The sequence below is a fragment of the Anser anser genome (genome assembly GCF_964211835.1).
Source record: "Anser anser genome assembly, chromosome: 13".
NCBI classification, from domain to species: Eukaryota; Metazoa; Chordata; class Aves; order Anseriformes; family Anatidae; genus Anser; species Anser anser.
In genome coordinates this window covers 11,959,316-11,976,379 of record NC_139734.1, presented here as the reverse complement: position 1 = coordinate 11,976,379, position 17,064 = coordinate 11,959,316, and the positions used below count along the sequence as shown (strand labels likewise).

Below are 17,064 nucleotides of genomic sequence, written 5' to 3'. Positions count from 1 at the left end.
TTTCTAGTTCTTATTCGTCTGAACAAGAATGTAGTAAGGAGGCTATTAAAGGGAACACTATGTTATGTGAGGAGGATAAGGTTCGAAAACACACATTGGGATAAGCTTTGGCTTATTATCTTTTAGTTGCGACAGTTAATAGAGTATATTAGAAAAATATAAGGGAAAGCATGTATATTTTGTTGGGAATATATTCCCAAATATATATAAAATATATTTTGTTGCTGTTCTGACTCATATGAGATGGGGAGAACAGGTAAGTTTTTATTTAATCCTAGGACTTCCTTATCTGTAGACAAACAAATTTAAATGTCACTTTTCAAATACACTGCTGATATCCTGGTTTCTCAGGAGGTAAATCATGCTTATGCAATGTCCATAACATTATTGATATTTATATTTTTTCTCATTTTTTTTGGACCTCACTGAAGTGTTTTACTGCAGTCTTCCGGGTATCACTATTAAAAACTGAACCACTGTTTCTAATTCTTTAGGATTAAGAAAATAGAGGAGGATGTGGATGTTTTCTCTGATAGTGCCATATCTGCCAATTACTTCACCCATCTATGCCAGTCCAGTAAGCTCTTAAAACAACAGGTAAGGGGGATTTTAAATGGTTTCCTCCCAAATAACCCAATCTCATTAGTTTTAGGATTTAGTTTGTACTACATAACACCATTTTGAATTTGTGCTGCAGTTTTATGATGAGTATTAACCACTTCAAATACAGGAACATCAAAGTAACAAAGCAACTTACTGTTCTTGATATTTTGTATTGTACAATACATTCCTGGAATACCTGGGTATCATACTTGTGAGAAAGAGGATTTCCACAGACTGCAATAAAATTTGCAGGCCCTTTTCAAGAGCATATAATAGCTAAAGCTTGTGACAAAAAATTGACCATGAGGCTGAAGAGGCATCGGACAACTGAACTGACGGAAAGGTAAGTTTCTGAGTACTTTTCTTCAATACTAGAAAAACAGTATTTGTCAGAAAAAAAAATGAAAATCATATTACCTTAAATATGAATATTAGTAACTCAATTCAGAATACTAAGGCAATCTGTAATTATTTGTCTGAAAAACATGAGCTTATTCTACCATTAACACAACACTAGTGACATAATTTAGTTAAACAGCCCCTCTTATGTTTTCAGAAACCTTGTAGAGAGACTGAAATAATTGTCAATTGACAATTGTCTGCAACAATTATACACTTAGATCAATGCCAATAATGTTTAGGATCCATATGGAGTAGCGGTCCCAGCAGATGACCAAATGTATCTGGCATAATACTGTTTGCAGGTGCTACACAACAATCTCTCTTGACCAGCTACCCTGCTTCTGCCAGGCACATGGAACAGTGTCCTGCTGCTCTCAAGTGTCCCTTATCCAGATGATCTCTCTGTGAGCCTTTTCCCTGCAGTCAGAATCCTGGTGCACAGATGTGAGGGACAATTCATCATGGGACTCGAGCACTCCCTTTGAACAAGGCGGGTATTTTGATTTACAGTTTCTCTGTGATTGCTTTCTTATTTCAGTGCCAACTCAAAAAACAAACAAACAAAAAACACCAAACATTTAAGCAGGTCTTAAGCAATAAAAAAACAGTAGCATTTAAGCAGGTCTTAAGCCATAAATGCTCAAGCTCCTTGTTAAAAAGCCCCAAACATTAAGGAAAACATGCGCCAAATGTTGAACACATGCATATCTCCCAGAACTGGGTGACCCAGACACATCCTCCAGTGCCTAGTTGAATTAACAGCATAAAGTTCTGTTCTAAATAAAGGCACTCATGAACTGGTACTTCTTTGCTGTGTATATCTATCCTTATTGCAGTGCTTCATACCATGCAGCAGAGCAGCTTTATGGCAGGACAGTACAGTGAGATCACCCACAGAGACTCAGATGCAGGCAGGACTAGAGAAGGGTACAGGTTCCCTTCCTCCTCCTCTCTCCCCATCTCTTCCTCACAATACTCAGTCTTCCTCTCTCTTAACTTTATAGAGAGTAGTTATGGCCATAGTTGTGATCATTCATGCTCCACAATGTCTCAGATATTTTAGAAAAAAATCTGAGGAGACTAAAGCAACTGAATGGGTTTACAAAGAGTTGTAAAGCTGAACTGGCCCTGACAGTGACTCTGAAGAATAAGAATAACCTCATCTTAGATCCAATACAATTCTTTTAAGGAAAGTGATGACTTGGAGCTGTCATATAAAACAATGGCACCATTTACAGTGCTACTGAGACACGGGAGGATAAACATGATAACAGAAAAGAGCTAGTAAAATCAGAAGCATTTTAAAATGTCATAGTCTACAAAAGAACGGACATTTTATAGCTTTGTCAGGATCGTAAAAGACAGTAGATTGCGTCCTTTGCATAATAGTTTCAAACTTCATTGCCAAAGAATGTAAAAGACAGGCCGCCTAGAAGGACCAACTGAAATTCTGTCAAATCACTATAAGGCTCCACAATATGCCATTGTAAAATCAGTAGTTTTGCAAGAAAGAATCTCAAAATAGCCGGACTGCACCTTCATAACATTTCTAGCAGTTTGTGTCAGTATTCATTTACGAAGTCTTTAATCTTTATATGTGTAGCATAGCTATGAAATACTGATATTTCTTACTAAAATTATCTGCCACCCCTCTTCTATAACCTATCTACCTGCTGCCTTTTCCCTCAGATATTTTGCTTGCTTTTAAATACCAGAAGACAAGAGGCTAATGATGGCAGACTCCACTTGGAAAGCTAATGCTCCTTTGTATCAGAATATTGTGGTGAGCATCTGGCATCAAATTTCTGGTCACCCCTTTGTTTCAAAAAAGGGACATACTTACACTGTTCATTAGGCAAGAGCCACAGTTTTGAAATGGGTGCCCAGTGAAGCTTGGTTTTTCTGAAAAGACACACTCTGAAAAGACACCCACCCTCAGAAATTCACAATCCTTTTACCAGTCTAAGCCAGAAGGGTATCATTGATCAATCATTTCTAAAAACCTTAGCTATTATTTTTAGTCAGTGCAAGCAGTGATAGTGACAAGATCCCATATTGCAGCCTCCTGCAGTCAATTATGGAGAAAATTATAAACCAGCAAAGACAGAGGTTCATAATGGAGATGATGACCTTTTATTATGCACAGCATGAAGAAAAATGCCATAATAAAATTAGTGGAAAAAATCATGTGCCATTTGGTCAAGTATGTGCTTGAAGACTTCTCCACTATGGATGAACCAATGTGCTTGGTTTTAGTTGCTCAGAAGTTTGTTATCTTAGGGCCTTTAAGTGTGAAAATGCTTTGTACCTTAAATCCACACATAGGTTTTGATTAACCCTGATTTGGAGTGCCTCTGTGAGAGAAGTAAAGATAATAGATATCCCTGATTGCTGTTTTTCTAAGTGTGATGAAGCCAAAGAATGAATAGACACTCCAGCATAAGCACCTGATTTCAGCAGGCTGAGTTTCTATGCAAGCACTAAATTGCCGTATGATCGGTAGCAAGATATAAGCCTCTACCGTAGAACGCCAGCATTTGAATGCTCTGGTTTTGTCCATGCTAACGAGTAATATGGTCCAACAGGCACTGTTAATAAATCAAATGTGTTGCAAATTTAGTTTCCCCCTAAAGGAGTATAGTTCAGAAATCCCAAAAGCACCATGTGAAACAAAACAACATGTGGTAAAAGGGGCTGGTTGGAAAGTTTACCTCAAAACTGCACTGCCACTTCCAGCCAAAAGAGAACTTTAAGCCAAGGATTTATCATAGTCAGATAGTTAGTGGGGGGTCTTAAGGAATTTGCTTGTTTTCTCAAAGACCTGGATTCTATGGCCAAGCATTGAAGAGAACTCATGAAATTTTTAAAGAATTTAAGAAAATAATTCCTCAGTACTACTTTATTATTATTATTATTATTATTTTAAGATTTAAAGGGTTTTATAACAATCTCACCATGTTTTCTTTGATATGGATCTCTGAACACTTGTTACGGCAGCATAATCTCCATTAAATATGAACTCCCTATTTGCAATATGTCATGTAGATGTGAGTTACTCAAAGGACTGACTTCTTTCTAGAAGAATGCTAACACATACAAGTCTACAAATTCTATTTCTTCAGCATAAAGTTCTTAGTTTTAGAGAGAATATTGGTGTTCAGCGATATGTGTATTACAGACCCCCAAATAAGATAACTCAAGAAAGAAACTCAAGGTTTTGAGTCTGAAAAGGTTTTCAAATGCAGATCAATTATGTCATGCAGACTGTTACCACATTAACAACACTCCAAGCTGAAACAGGTAGGAATGTCAGATTTCCAAAAACATGTACAACTTATTAAAACTGTACACAGAAGACAACTTTTAACCTAAACTAACAAATGTTTTCTGATGTTCCCATTCTTAAAATGCAAGCTGAACTTAGAATTATTATAAATGATAGGTATTGATTCTTGTTTTAAATATTAAAATGTGCTTACATTTGTGCAGTTTAATGATTTTTTTTTTTTCAATTTAGCTGGAGATTTAATACAAACAGAATAGCAGAATGGTTGAGGTAGGAAAAAACCTCTGGAGATCATCTAGTCCAACCCCCCGGCTCTAGCAGGGTCACCACGAGCACACTGCAAAGGATCATGTCCAGGTAGATTTTGAATATCTTCAGAGAAGATGACTCTACAACCTCTATGGGCAGCCTGTACCAGTGCTCTGTCATCCTCACAGTAAAAGAAGTTTTTTCCTCATATTCAGATGGAACTTCCTCTGTTTCAGTTTGTGCCCATTGCCTCTCATCCTGTTGCTGGGCACCACCAAAAAGAATCTGCCCTGTCTCTCGTGACACCCCCCTTAAGATATCTATGTACATTGATAAGATTGCCTCAGTCTTCTCTTCCAGGATAAACAGGCTAGTTTTGTGTCATCAACAAACTTGCTGAGGGTGTGCTTTGTCCCTTCATCCAGGTCATTGATAAATAAATTTAACAAGACTGGACCCAGAACTGATCCCTGGGGAACACCTCTAGCTACAGGTATCCAACTAGACTGCAGTGCTGATCACAAGTCTCTGAGCTCTGCCTGTAAACCTATAGCACAAGTAAGCAGGTATATTTGAGAAACTATATGGCAACATCTTATAATGATACCTATATATGCAGAATATATAACAGATGTTAATATACCAGTGTTGGAAGCATTTTAGTCTCCTTTGCTAGATATCTCTGGACCCAATCCCAACATACTTCACTGAGCAGTGTCATGCTGCTTAATTAGTCCAACTAAGAATCAATGTGAAATTTAATTTAATGGGATAAAAGCATCAGAAAGCAGCATTTGGACACTGTAGGTAATTTTAACTAATTCTCTGTAATTTATACACTTAATTCACAAGTTACCTTGTTTGAAGCAATATGATTAAGGCATTCACTTGTGACACGTACGTTTCATTTAGAAAGTTAGTACTACAAATGGAGGTCTAACTAGAGGGGTGATGTCTTTGCTTCTTTCCTCAGGGTAGGAAAAGAAAGGGGCACAACTGAAATTACTAGGATCATAAATGAAACATTATTTCACCTGAGTATTTATGAATCTGCTAACAACTGATGGTTAAAATAGCTTGAGTTACAGGTGGCAGCTTGGAGAGAACCTATGATCATTGGATATAACTGGACATTTTTTAGGTCTCCAGCATTAGCTTAAAGATGCTAGATAAGTGCAGCTGATCCACATTGGTTGTTTTGCCTCTGGTATTTCACAGGCTTCAGAGATGGTAAATTCAATTATGAAATTGAAAAATTCTTTAAGTAAGACTTCCCATTAAGATATGCTTAATGTTAGTCACAGGCATGTAATTTTCATTTACACATGTATTTCCTCCTTATGTGTACAGTTGCATTTAGCAGGATAAGGGAGAACTATATTCAAACTCTTAATTACAGGCAATAATTTCCCACAAGTTTAGTCACTTCCACTTCAACATAGTTTAACTGCAGAACAAAACATTGCTCACAGTTAATGTGGTGTAGGTGAAAGTGGTACCACGGCCTCAACTGCATGTTTTCATTTTACTTTCTTAAAAAGTAATTTTCTTAACAACAGAGTATGACTGTTACAATATGGTACCACATAGTCATTGATTCTATTATGCCTGAGACCTGAGCATGTATTCAAATGAACTGGAGGCAACATAGTCAGATCCTCAGGCTCCCATAGTGAAAAAACTAACAAGTTCTATAATAGGCATTTGCAGGGAAAATAAAGTGACCTGCTGGGAGGTTTAACCCTAGCAGTAATTTTATATATTGGTAAGATTACAAGAAATCTTCTCACTGTGTCTGTAAGAACATGTTTTAGTAAAGTGTCCTTGCATAACAAGGCAGTTGGGGAGGAGTCAATTTCTGGAGATATTGCTTACCAACAGCTTCTTCTTCAGATACTTATGACTTTTTTATTTCCTTTGGCCCCAAATAATTTGTATTTACTTGCAAGTTAAGAGCCATTCTACTAAAAACAAATAATTTCTGTGTATATTTCAAAATGATCTTCAAAACATAAAACACTGTCATGGATGCCTGAAGACAGAATGGTATCTTCATAAAAATGCAAATTATTCCAATTATAATAGCAATCAGAGTCACGGAGAGCAAGGGATTTCTCAATTATAGCTCTTGTGTGGCACTCAACACTCCCACAGAGGCATAGCAGAGAAAAACATAACAATTTAAATAATACAGATGTCCATTCCCTTTACAATTCCTAATGGCATGAATATTATTTAAAGGCTTTGAAATGAGTATCCCTCATGTTGAAGGAGCATAAGTTGTAAGTGAAGCTTTTGATTGGAGCTCATTTAAATATATAATTTTCAGAAAAATTTTACAAGTCAGACACAGATATTGAAAATTATCACAAGCAGTATGTGACAGCTAGGTCCTAACCTCAATTACTCTTTCAATAGCAGGAAAAGATCACAATTTTTTCAAGACATAAAAAATTACAGGCCAAATATTACTAAGTTTCTACTCTTTGGATAAGCAATCCAGGACTGTTAATTAAGGCTAGTAATAGTTACCTCAGTCTAAATACTAGGTATCATCTTTGGATCTCAAAGACCTCCACAAGAGAAATCCAAACTTTACAGATGAGAAAATAGAGACACAGTGAAGGAGCAGATTTACTTACTGGCACTTAATATGCTAGAACGGGGACCTAAACCCACATTTCCCACATGCTAGTCTGATGCACTGTTCCTCTTCATCTGGCTTTCCTCCAAGCTCAGATCTAATCCAGATTTTAGACTACAAGGAAGTAGCATCAAGATTACTGTAATTTATCTGTCCACCTTAATGTAGACAGGGTGCATCACCTGTGAGAATCCTAATCCAGGGCCTAAGAATTTTTCAGATATAAAAAAGCTGGTCTTATCTTTTGCTTACCCTAGCCCAGCATACATACAACTATGGTAGTAGCTTTACTCCACCAGCTACTACCAGTGAAATGCAATTTATTGGACAAATATTCTAGCTGAAAAATAATTGCCTCTAAATATTTTTGGATGCTGTTTACAGTTCAGTGCAGAATCTGGATGTAATTTTTTTTTCCACTTACAGTCTTTGGAAAAAATTTTAATATTGTAGAAAAATTAAGTAAGATTTATGTTAGCAGGGTCTCCTCTCTCTCATATTTTGTGGTACACAAGTAGCATTCAAGTCAAGAGGTTGCCAGAAGTTACCTATTAACTCCCAAAGTTCAGCTTTGACTACAGGCAGGTTTTTCAAAGAAACAAAGAAGTCCATCTATCAGAAGGAAAATGGCATTCCTAGAAAGTATAGTTACAGTTCAGCCTGCTAAGAAAACAGCTGATGTTCAGGAGGTAAATGTTAATATTTATTGTTTTTAAAGTTGCGATAAACTGCAGAATTAGAACTTCATTACAGCCTGCACCAAAGTTATGTGAATTGCTATGTGTTTTTGTATTAAATTATGAACACTGGTTTTCTCACAATACGTGCATACCTGACGACAAGAGAAAACAGTGGACTGAAAAAGCTTAAGGTAAGGACATCTCCTTTCTGAAGGTGAAACAATTTATGGGGAAATAAGCTAATAATTTCAAATTAGATTTATTTTAAACCATTTTCTAATAAATGGATAGGTATAGGAATTTATTTATAATTAACATTTCCCCAGTTTCCCTCTAAAAAATTTCTTGTGGAGTGGTGACTGAGAAGGTTTATGAATAGTTTGTATATGACAAAAAATGGAAAAGAATGAATTGCACCTCTGACTAGACCCAGTATTCACAGATATCTTGTACTTAGAAGTGAATTACACTGATCACATTACTTTTTGTGATTTATAAGCACCTATATGAATATATATGAAGCTATATTTTAAAAATACAAGTAAAAAAAAAAAACATATTTTTCCTCTTCTTGCAGGAGAAATTTCAGTACAGTACATCTTTTTATTACTGGGTGACCTTTATAAAAAAATAAGCAAAACAGAAAGAACAAAACAGTCTTTGAAAAGGTACAATAACTAAGTTTAGAAAATTTTCTGATACCCAATCCTCTGCCCACAGTTTGTGATTTATATCCATTTTCCCCTCCCACAGGTATGTGCATCTTACCCCCTGGGGGCTGCATGCATGGAATGAAATTCACAATCTGCTTCCAACAAGAAATCCAGTCTGTTCTCCACCACATACAGAAGGCACTAAAATCCTGTCCAGAAGTTTTCCTCACATTTTAATGCTTACACTCCCTCATCTGTGATGGTATACCTTTTCCTCCCTGACATCCATTTTATTTGATTATCTGTGAAATGATTTGTTTTATGGAAGCTGAATTCAGCGTCTGAGCAGTACACTTCACACAGTGTGTACAAGATGCATAGACAGACCATGAGACCTAGCACACCACTTTCATTGCATACATGTTAGAACATATATTAGGCATTTATATAGATATGCTAAATATGTTCTGTCTATAATAAAAGAAAAATCCTTAGGGATAAGGATGGAAGAAATGTGAGGTACTGAAGGAAATTCAGAAAAAGAAAGGGAGAAGAATATGAGGACGAAGATCCTGACAGCAGTCCCTGGAGATTTAAACATGGTCCCTTAGGATACAAGAAAGAGCATATAAGTGACGAATATTTATTATATAATATTTATTATAAAAGATAGGTTGGCAAAAAAAAAAAAAAGTGTTGCTGTCAGATGTTCTATATTGAGAACCCTTTAAAACTTTTTAAAACTTTTCTTAGAGTCATATCTATGATGAAACCAGTTTCTTAAATATGTAGTAGGGGAAAAATGGAGAAAGACCCCTTAAGCAAACTTATCTAACCCATTTGAGCTATTTTTTAAACTATCTTTGCTAATTATAACCAACAATACTTTAGCAGTAAGCGATTCTAAGGAGGGATTACATAAACTTTCTTCCCCCTTGCTAAGCATTACAACAAAAAAGACCCCTTCTAAGGATTGCTCCAGTAAAGTTCCACTACAGGTGATTGTTTCTAGTGGCAAACAAGTCCATGCATGTAGCACAGACAAGTCTGCTGAAGAATAAACATACCAAGGTTGGGATAATGTACTCTGATAGCTCAAAACCCACTAAGCCAATGGCAACTGGTAATGCAGACTGAACCTTCACGGCAAGAATAAGTCATGCTGTCATGGGCACTACAATTCTACTGGCTCTGTAAGTTGGGATCCCCAAATACCATCAAAATCACCCATTCAGAAGTTTTTGATTTAATGCTGTTTGTGGATCTGATCGTCTGGTTCAAAGCTTCTCAAATAATGCAGAAATGATTATGAGCAAGAAGCAAAAGGCCCAAACTCCCAGATGCAGTTCAGCAAAAAACACCACAGAGATCTCTCTTAAACTTAAGACTTCATAAGCAGGGATGTCATTACTCAGAAAAAAAAATTGTATATATAAAAAAATGTTAGCAATACCACAGCTGTAAAATCCAACAAGTTCCCTCCATGTTATCATGCTTTAAACTCTACTAACATTCACAGAAAGAGGCTTATTTTTTTTAGGAAAAATTAGCCCTCAGAAACAGTTGCAGTAGTAAGTTTTCAAGTACATTTCATAACATTAAGTAACTTGCATATTTTCAGAAACATACGGTTGTGCTTTTTACCTCAGGGCTATTATCCTCGAATAATGGAAAAGTCTCTTGCCTTAAAACCTGTCAAAAGGTTTACATTTCAATTAATGGCTTATTTTACCCACAGAATGCAAACATTTGAATGTCAAATTTCTGCAGTGTGCTTCCAAGCAGCTTGCAGGTTGGTTGAAACTTTTTGAAAACTACTGTATCAAAAGTATTTAGTCTAAAACAAGCATGTCAAGAATGCAATGCCAATTTTATATATATATATATATATATATATTTAAGATTTTGAGGAAAATCACAATGCCTATTTGCCTTTGCACCCTACTTCAGAGAAGTTCAATTATATGTTTTCACTACTTGGTTATCTGTCTAGTGATACAACATGTCATCACTGTAACTTGCTGTACATCATGGCAGTTTGCTTAAGGAATGCCAAAGCATTTTCTTTTATGTTAAATTGCAATCGTTTTGCTCTTTGAATGATCCTATCAGTTAGAATCTTCATATTATCTTCTTTATTTAAAATAAGAAAATAATCATAGATATAAATAAAGCATCAGCATTTCCAGTCATACATGGTTATTTCAAGAGTGCATTTTAGGAGGTGCTTTTGGTGTGGGGAAGGAGAGAATTTCAAAACAAACTGGAAAAAAAAACCAAAACATTATACTGGATCTGATGAAAGACAAACACTGTAAGGTTGGAGATTGGAATGTACAGAATCACCGAATTTCTAGCTGCTAAGAATTCTGCAGGATTTCCCTAGTTCCCTGGACAGAAGAAACTATGGGATATTCAAGGCTTAAGGTGGCTATCCAAGTCATCTTGGAAGGACAGAGTCCTTTGAGAACCTCAAAGTCTCCAGCAGTGCCCTACGATTCTGTTGTATCTGATAATGCTGAGTCCCCTCTTTATTTCCAACAGAGACTTTTACTAGCAGGTGATCTTCCTTTGTTAAGAAAAACCTGATTAAATGTTATGGTAGCATTCTGTAGTCATTATGGAAGGAAGAACTGTTCTGGCACAGGAAGTGAAATTTACAGTGACAAGCTGTGGAGGAACTGGTCCGGGGTTGGGGGACGGTTCCATATATTGAAAATTTAAAGCTATTACTGATGAAGGTTACACTCATGATGGGTGAAAAATCAGATGACTCAAAGTGTTTATGACTAATATGTGATACAGTAGTTACATTCTTCATTGCACTCCTCAGACCTGAATAACTCTATTTTATTCAGTGCTGAGCTTATGCAGGTATCTTTTATAATAATGTTTGCAGACTAAGATGACATGTAAGATCATCCAGCCCATCTCCTTGCATCCAAGTGTTCTGATAGTAGATTTTGATTATAATTAATTCATTGTGATAATCTGCATTACTATGACTTTAAAACACATTTGACACTATATATTTCCTAGACACTCAGAGATACTTTTGACATAATACATTTTAACACCTCTAGATATCAGAATTTATTTAGCCAAAAGATATAATAGGTATCCCATAAAATTCTCTAAAACAGAAAGAACTCATGCCTTTCAATGGACAGAAAGGCATACATTTAAAACACCTTACCCATGACTAAATGAAGGCATTAACCGAAACGTAAATGTTTTATCTTATAGAAACTCCATCTGCCTCCTTCATCCGTATCCTTCAACTACTGTGTGGATAGCTTCAAACTAGGCCATGTCAACTGACCAACCTACATGAGTATAGGGGTTCATGGGGCTCTGTGTATAGGGGCTGAGGTCACCCTATCCATAGCAGTATCTTTCTTTTATTGAAACCACTAACTGATGTTCTTCAAGTCGTGTGGAAATAATTGTCCTTAAGATTTTACCCGATGACAAATATTGTTGAACCTAATCACAAATGCAAGAGTAACTGTAGGAAAGGAAAGAAGAAGAAATGGGAAGAAAAGTCTGATTTCCACCTGCCTTGCCCTCTCTGCTCCTCACAGCCTTGAATGATAAAGGGATTAAATAGATAAACAAATTTCTAACAGAATACAGAGCTGCATATAAAAGCTTTATTTCAACAGGCTTTGAATCAAACTCTTATAGACAGTTTAATATGCATTATATCTAAGTCATTTATCCAAAGAAATGCCCAGTTTTACAGAACACTCAACAAAGACCTCATTCCTTCAAATGGAGCACTTCACCTGCATTTTACCATTTGAGAAAAATGCAAATTGGGAAACTGAAAGCCAGATAACACTACATCCAATAATAGTACAGGACTATTTATATCTAACCTGAATGCTTCATTTCTATAGCAATTTGAATTCAAGTTACCGCACTTAACATGTTTTTCTGAATTTGCAATGCGCACATATAAGTATAGATACAAATAGCTACTTTGGAGTATTAAATTATACCAGCCATATAAAATAAAATATGTTCTCTAGCCTGGTAGGAATTAGTACGAGAGGTGCCCCGTAGACGACTGCACAGAAGCTAGATATCACGGTCATTATTCCCAGAAGATATTTTTATTAAATGTTGCTGGTCGCAGCTAGCAGTTTGCCACAGTAAAGATTATGAACATTTATGTACTTATGGTCCAACAAAACTTAGACTTAAACACTTCATTAAGTTACAGGGCAAGATTCTCCCAGGATCAAATACTGTGGGTACGTTAGTTTGCATCCATTTAGGTCAATTAGGTACCTGAGTCCTGTGCATCTAACTTCAAATCAGGGACTTAAAATGCCACCATTCAAACATTTTCGGACACTAAGCTAATTTCAAGCACTCCAGCATACCTTCCAGACTTGAGCGTCGCTATTGGTTGTCCTTAAAATTAGCAATGGACCAGAGGTCATAAAAACAAATTTCATAGTTGTGAAATTGTTCAGCTAAGAGCTGCCTCATCATTTCCTTTTTCTAAGATTTAACTTTCTATCTGACACTCAGATCCTGCTAGACTCTGGATTTGCTTTTCAGAAGACAATTAAGTCATGACTTTCAACTCTTCCCATTTGACTGGATTTTGGAAAGGATATTTCAGTAGTGCCACAGAGACTTTCTCCCAGATGGCTTGAAAACTACATCTTTGGACTACTGATGTTAAGAACCTATGAGATGATGTCTTAGCATGAGCTGCCTAAAGATACACTATGAGGTAAATTTCTGAAACAGTAAGTCAAACTCTCACAGTCAAACATTCATTTAGGATTATTCTGAGGACTGTGAACCATGGAAGGATAAAAGCTCCAAGAATATTATGAAATCTTTTGTACCATGAAAACAGCAAGAGTTTTACTTTTGTGAGCCAGAACAATGACTGGAATATTTCAACACAGTTTAACAGATCATTGCACTTGCCTCTCAGGAGGCTACAGCCAAAACTACCATAAAAATGAGTGCAAGGTTTGCTACTACAGACTAACAAATTAAATTTGTGCCCATTTGTGAGAACTCTACCACATAATATTATATGTGGTTCGAACTAGACCTAGCTGAGAAGTAGCTTTAATTTGAAATTGACATTTCAAGAAGTCATCCCACTTTGACTCAGGATAAAAGTAGAACTTTATGAAGATCTCTGTGAAGAATCAAGAGACAGAGAGAGAATATTCAATTTAGCCCATGGGTTGGAGCAATTGGAGCCCAATGGAAATTTAGCCCATCTGAAATTGGAAAATGACACAGCAATGATGTGAATCCAGCTATCCCACATCCTGGATGAATTCCTGCAGGTTACTGATAGCTCTAAGATCGTGGTCCCCGTGAGCTCTCTCAAAGGCCCACTCAGAATATCAAAATCCTTCCCAAAGTGAACAGGGCATTTGCAAAGACTTTTAAGACCATGATATTTAAGGGAAAGGTCATGGGGAGAAAAGGCCCCACTTATATAACAATTCAAAGAAACTGACCACTATTTGTAAAAGGTACCTCTCCAGTAGCTTTTGAGATAGCTTTTTTTTTTCCCCCTCCTTTTTTACTGTCTAGTATGCTTTTATTCAAGGCCTGATGGAAAAAAAAGGGATGTTTGTTAAAAGAAAAATAGCTGTCAAAATTTACTACCAACTCCAGCTGAGAGATTTCTCTGGGATACACATACAGTTGTTCTGAGTGACAAAATCATCTAAAGCATCACAAGAGCTGCATAGCTTGTGATAGTGTGTGATAAGACTCTTTATAACCTGTTTTGCAAGTTGAAGCAATCTCTTTTTATTATTAGATAATGTAAAAGTTTGTGATACCAACTGAACTGGGTCTGCTGTCTGAGAAAGGAGTGAAACAATTTCTATGCAGCTTATAGCCCTAGCTGACACTTTGAACATGTGTACCAACTGTCAAGAAAGAGCTCCACTTCTTCAAAAACATGATATTTTGATGAAGATTTTGACCCTTCAGGACTTGAGTCTTTTAGGTGTCTCTCTAGTGACAGCACGGACAGAAAAGAGCTTCTGAAAGGTTCTGTATTCCATCTTCCTGCCATTCCTTCTGTGTTTCATGACTGCCAATCCCAACTCTGACCTCAGATATGGCTGCAAAGCTGTCCACAGCAGGTACTGTACTGAAGGCTACTGAACCAGTGCCACAGTTGCAGCTGGTACTTGGCATGCATTAAATGACAGATGGCCTTGATTACAAGCAACTACATAGTGTACTTTAAAAGAGAGACATATGCCAGTTTACTGTGCTTTGAATCTTGTTAAACACACAAGATTCTGGGGTTCAGATATCCTCCCTAGAACATGCAGTTAAATCAAACCTTTAACAAATGAGAATTGGAAAACTTAAAAGGATCAATAGGTTAATAAATAAATAAATAAATAAAATAAATTGCATCCCAAACATCTGAGATTATAAAATGAAAGGGATTAGACTTTTTTTTTCTTTTTTCTTTTTTTTACAGCAGAAGACTTTGAAAGAAAATGTAATAGCAGAAGGTGAAAGACAAATAAGCTTTATTTAATTTTTAACGTGGCACCAAAGCACATTTAGCCATTTTACTTCTTGACCAACTACATTCCTCAGTGCCACTTTTGCCAGAAAATCCTCACTGTCCACATTTAAACAAAGCCTTGGGAAAACAAACAAAGAAACAACAACAAAACACAGAAAAAACACACCACCTCTGTATTTCTAAACACAGTGTCTTCTAACTTTCTTCTCAAAAATCTCCACCAAAAAGCATTCTTGGGCGCAAGACCTGAGGTATTCTGAAGCCACTGGGTTTGGAGAAATGGTCTTACAGAAACCACAACAGAAAAAATACCAAAGGCCTTTTCCTGCTTGTCTTCTGAATTCAAAAATTATTCTACTGTCTGGCCACATTACATAAGTTTATGTAGTTAATGATTGGAAGGTCATTGAAAGAACATTTCTAGGCTGATGTTTACATTTTCTAACATGTCTTTCAGAGAAGTGTTCTATTTTTAACACAGAAGATAAAGGAGTAAATTCAGGGTGGACAACAAAGCTCTGTACAATTTAAATAGTCACTGTCACACAGAGGGACAAGTATAGGTGTGGTAGAGTATAGGATTTTTTTTTATGCTTATTTGCAGTGACCTATAAAACTGCTGATCCATGGAAATCCCTACTGAAGCACATCAGTAGCATATTTATACTGCAACAGGAATGTTCAGCTATGTATTAAATATGCGAGAGAGGAACATAGAGTATAAGTAACAAACATCAATTCTTCATTAGCACAGGAGCATAACGCATAGAGTTTACACCCTATGCAATGCCACAACCCTAAAAATGTGTTCAAGTATAGGAAGAAGATGATAAAATAATCCAGTTATTTATTCATTATAGTGTGAAAATGGAACCCCAAACCATAAGCTTTCAATCATTTGCATGAGTAACTTCACTTCTAAGAATAATCCCAAGGAAATCAGTGAAACCACTGTACATATTCCTACCCATGAGATACGGAAGCATTTCCAGGCCCAAAGCTATACTCATTATATTGCTGAAGTGAAATATAGGTCACAGGAAGTGGAAAAATTTCTGCCAGCATTGTCATTTTGGGGTCTCCCCCACATTCTGAATGAATATATTACTTACGGGGCTCACTTTCTTCCCCCAACAAGAGGCCAGACAACTCTACTGAAGATGCGGAATCTAGAAAAGATTTTGAATAAGTCAGAAAAGATCCTTTTTGATCCTGTTTAATAGTTCAAGCTGAAGGAACACTAAAATTTTTCACTGTCTTCCCCTAATCCTGCCGCACATTAATTCAGGAGCCCAGGAGGCAGACAGATAGGAAGCCTCACTCTATTTTTATACATAATAAACACCTAAATCTATTTTTTTCCCTACAGTATTTTTTCTCTATTTCCATTAGTTATAGACAGGTTGTACATTTGCCAAGAAAATTAGTACAATGCATGTTCCTTTCTATCCACATGGTCTCTAACCCAATGACTGATACTGAAAAGAAAGTATGTAGTGTGCCTACGTCAGCAGCCTTGATGCGGTGTGATACTGCTAGCTGCCAGTGTTGCTATACTCTACAGCAATTATTTATGCTGTGCTTTAAGTACACTCTTACAGCCTAGAGCGAGACCAATTCCAAAGAGGAAAAACATAACACAGCAAGCAGAAATACTCTTGGACAACTTACCTCCAACAATCATCTTTCTCTCATTTATCTGCATTTGGTGAAAAAAAAAACAAAACTCTACAATTGCTTTGTTTCCTACTTCTTAAACTTTCTCCTTTTCCCTCTACTGTCACTTCCTAGAGAATGTCTTCAGGTGCTCCCAATTAGCAGCCTGCAATTTGTAGCTTTGCAAATTACCCTGTATTAGTACTCCCTGTTCTTCCCCAAATAGATTTTGTCTCAGCTTGAACTGGAGTGGCTGCGTTGCTCTGTTTCTGCATGCAGCTGTGAAAATCTAGCCTACTGTAATTTCTTTTACTGTTTAGTTTGTGGTCATCTTGCAGTCAGTGCCC

At 36.5% G+C, this 17,064-nt stretch overlaps 1 protein-coding gene across 23 annotated transcripts in view; it reads right to left on the bottom strand.

Moving 5' to 3' along the window:
* SLITRK4 (SLIT and NTRK like family member 4) overlaps positions 1-17,064 on the bottom strand; it is a 242,444-nt gene that overhangs the window by 83,090 nt on the left and 142,290 nt on the right. For 17 of the 23 annotated variants that reach the window (XR_014571878.1, XR_014571879.1, XR_014571880.1 and 14 more), the window contains one exon: positions 16,174-16,230. The exons of 3 other annotated variants lie outside the window; for them this stretch is intronic. The gene's annotated coding sequence lies outside the window, so the exon portion shown is untranslated. Of the gene's footprint in view, positions 1-16,173; positions 16,231-16,732; positions 16,922-17,064 lie in introns of those variants that run through there. 3 more of the 23 variants (XM_083797028.1, XM_083797023.1, XR_014571892.1) reach the window with 2 other exon arrangements.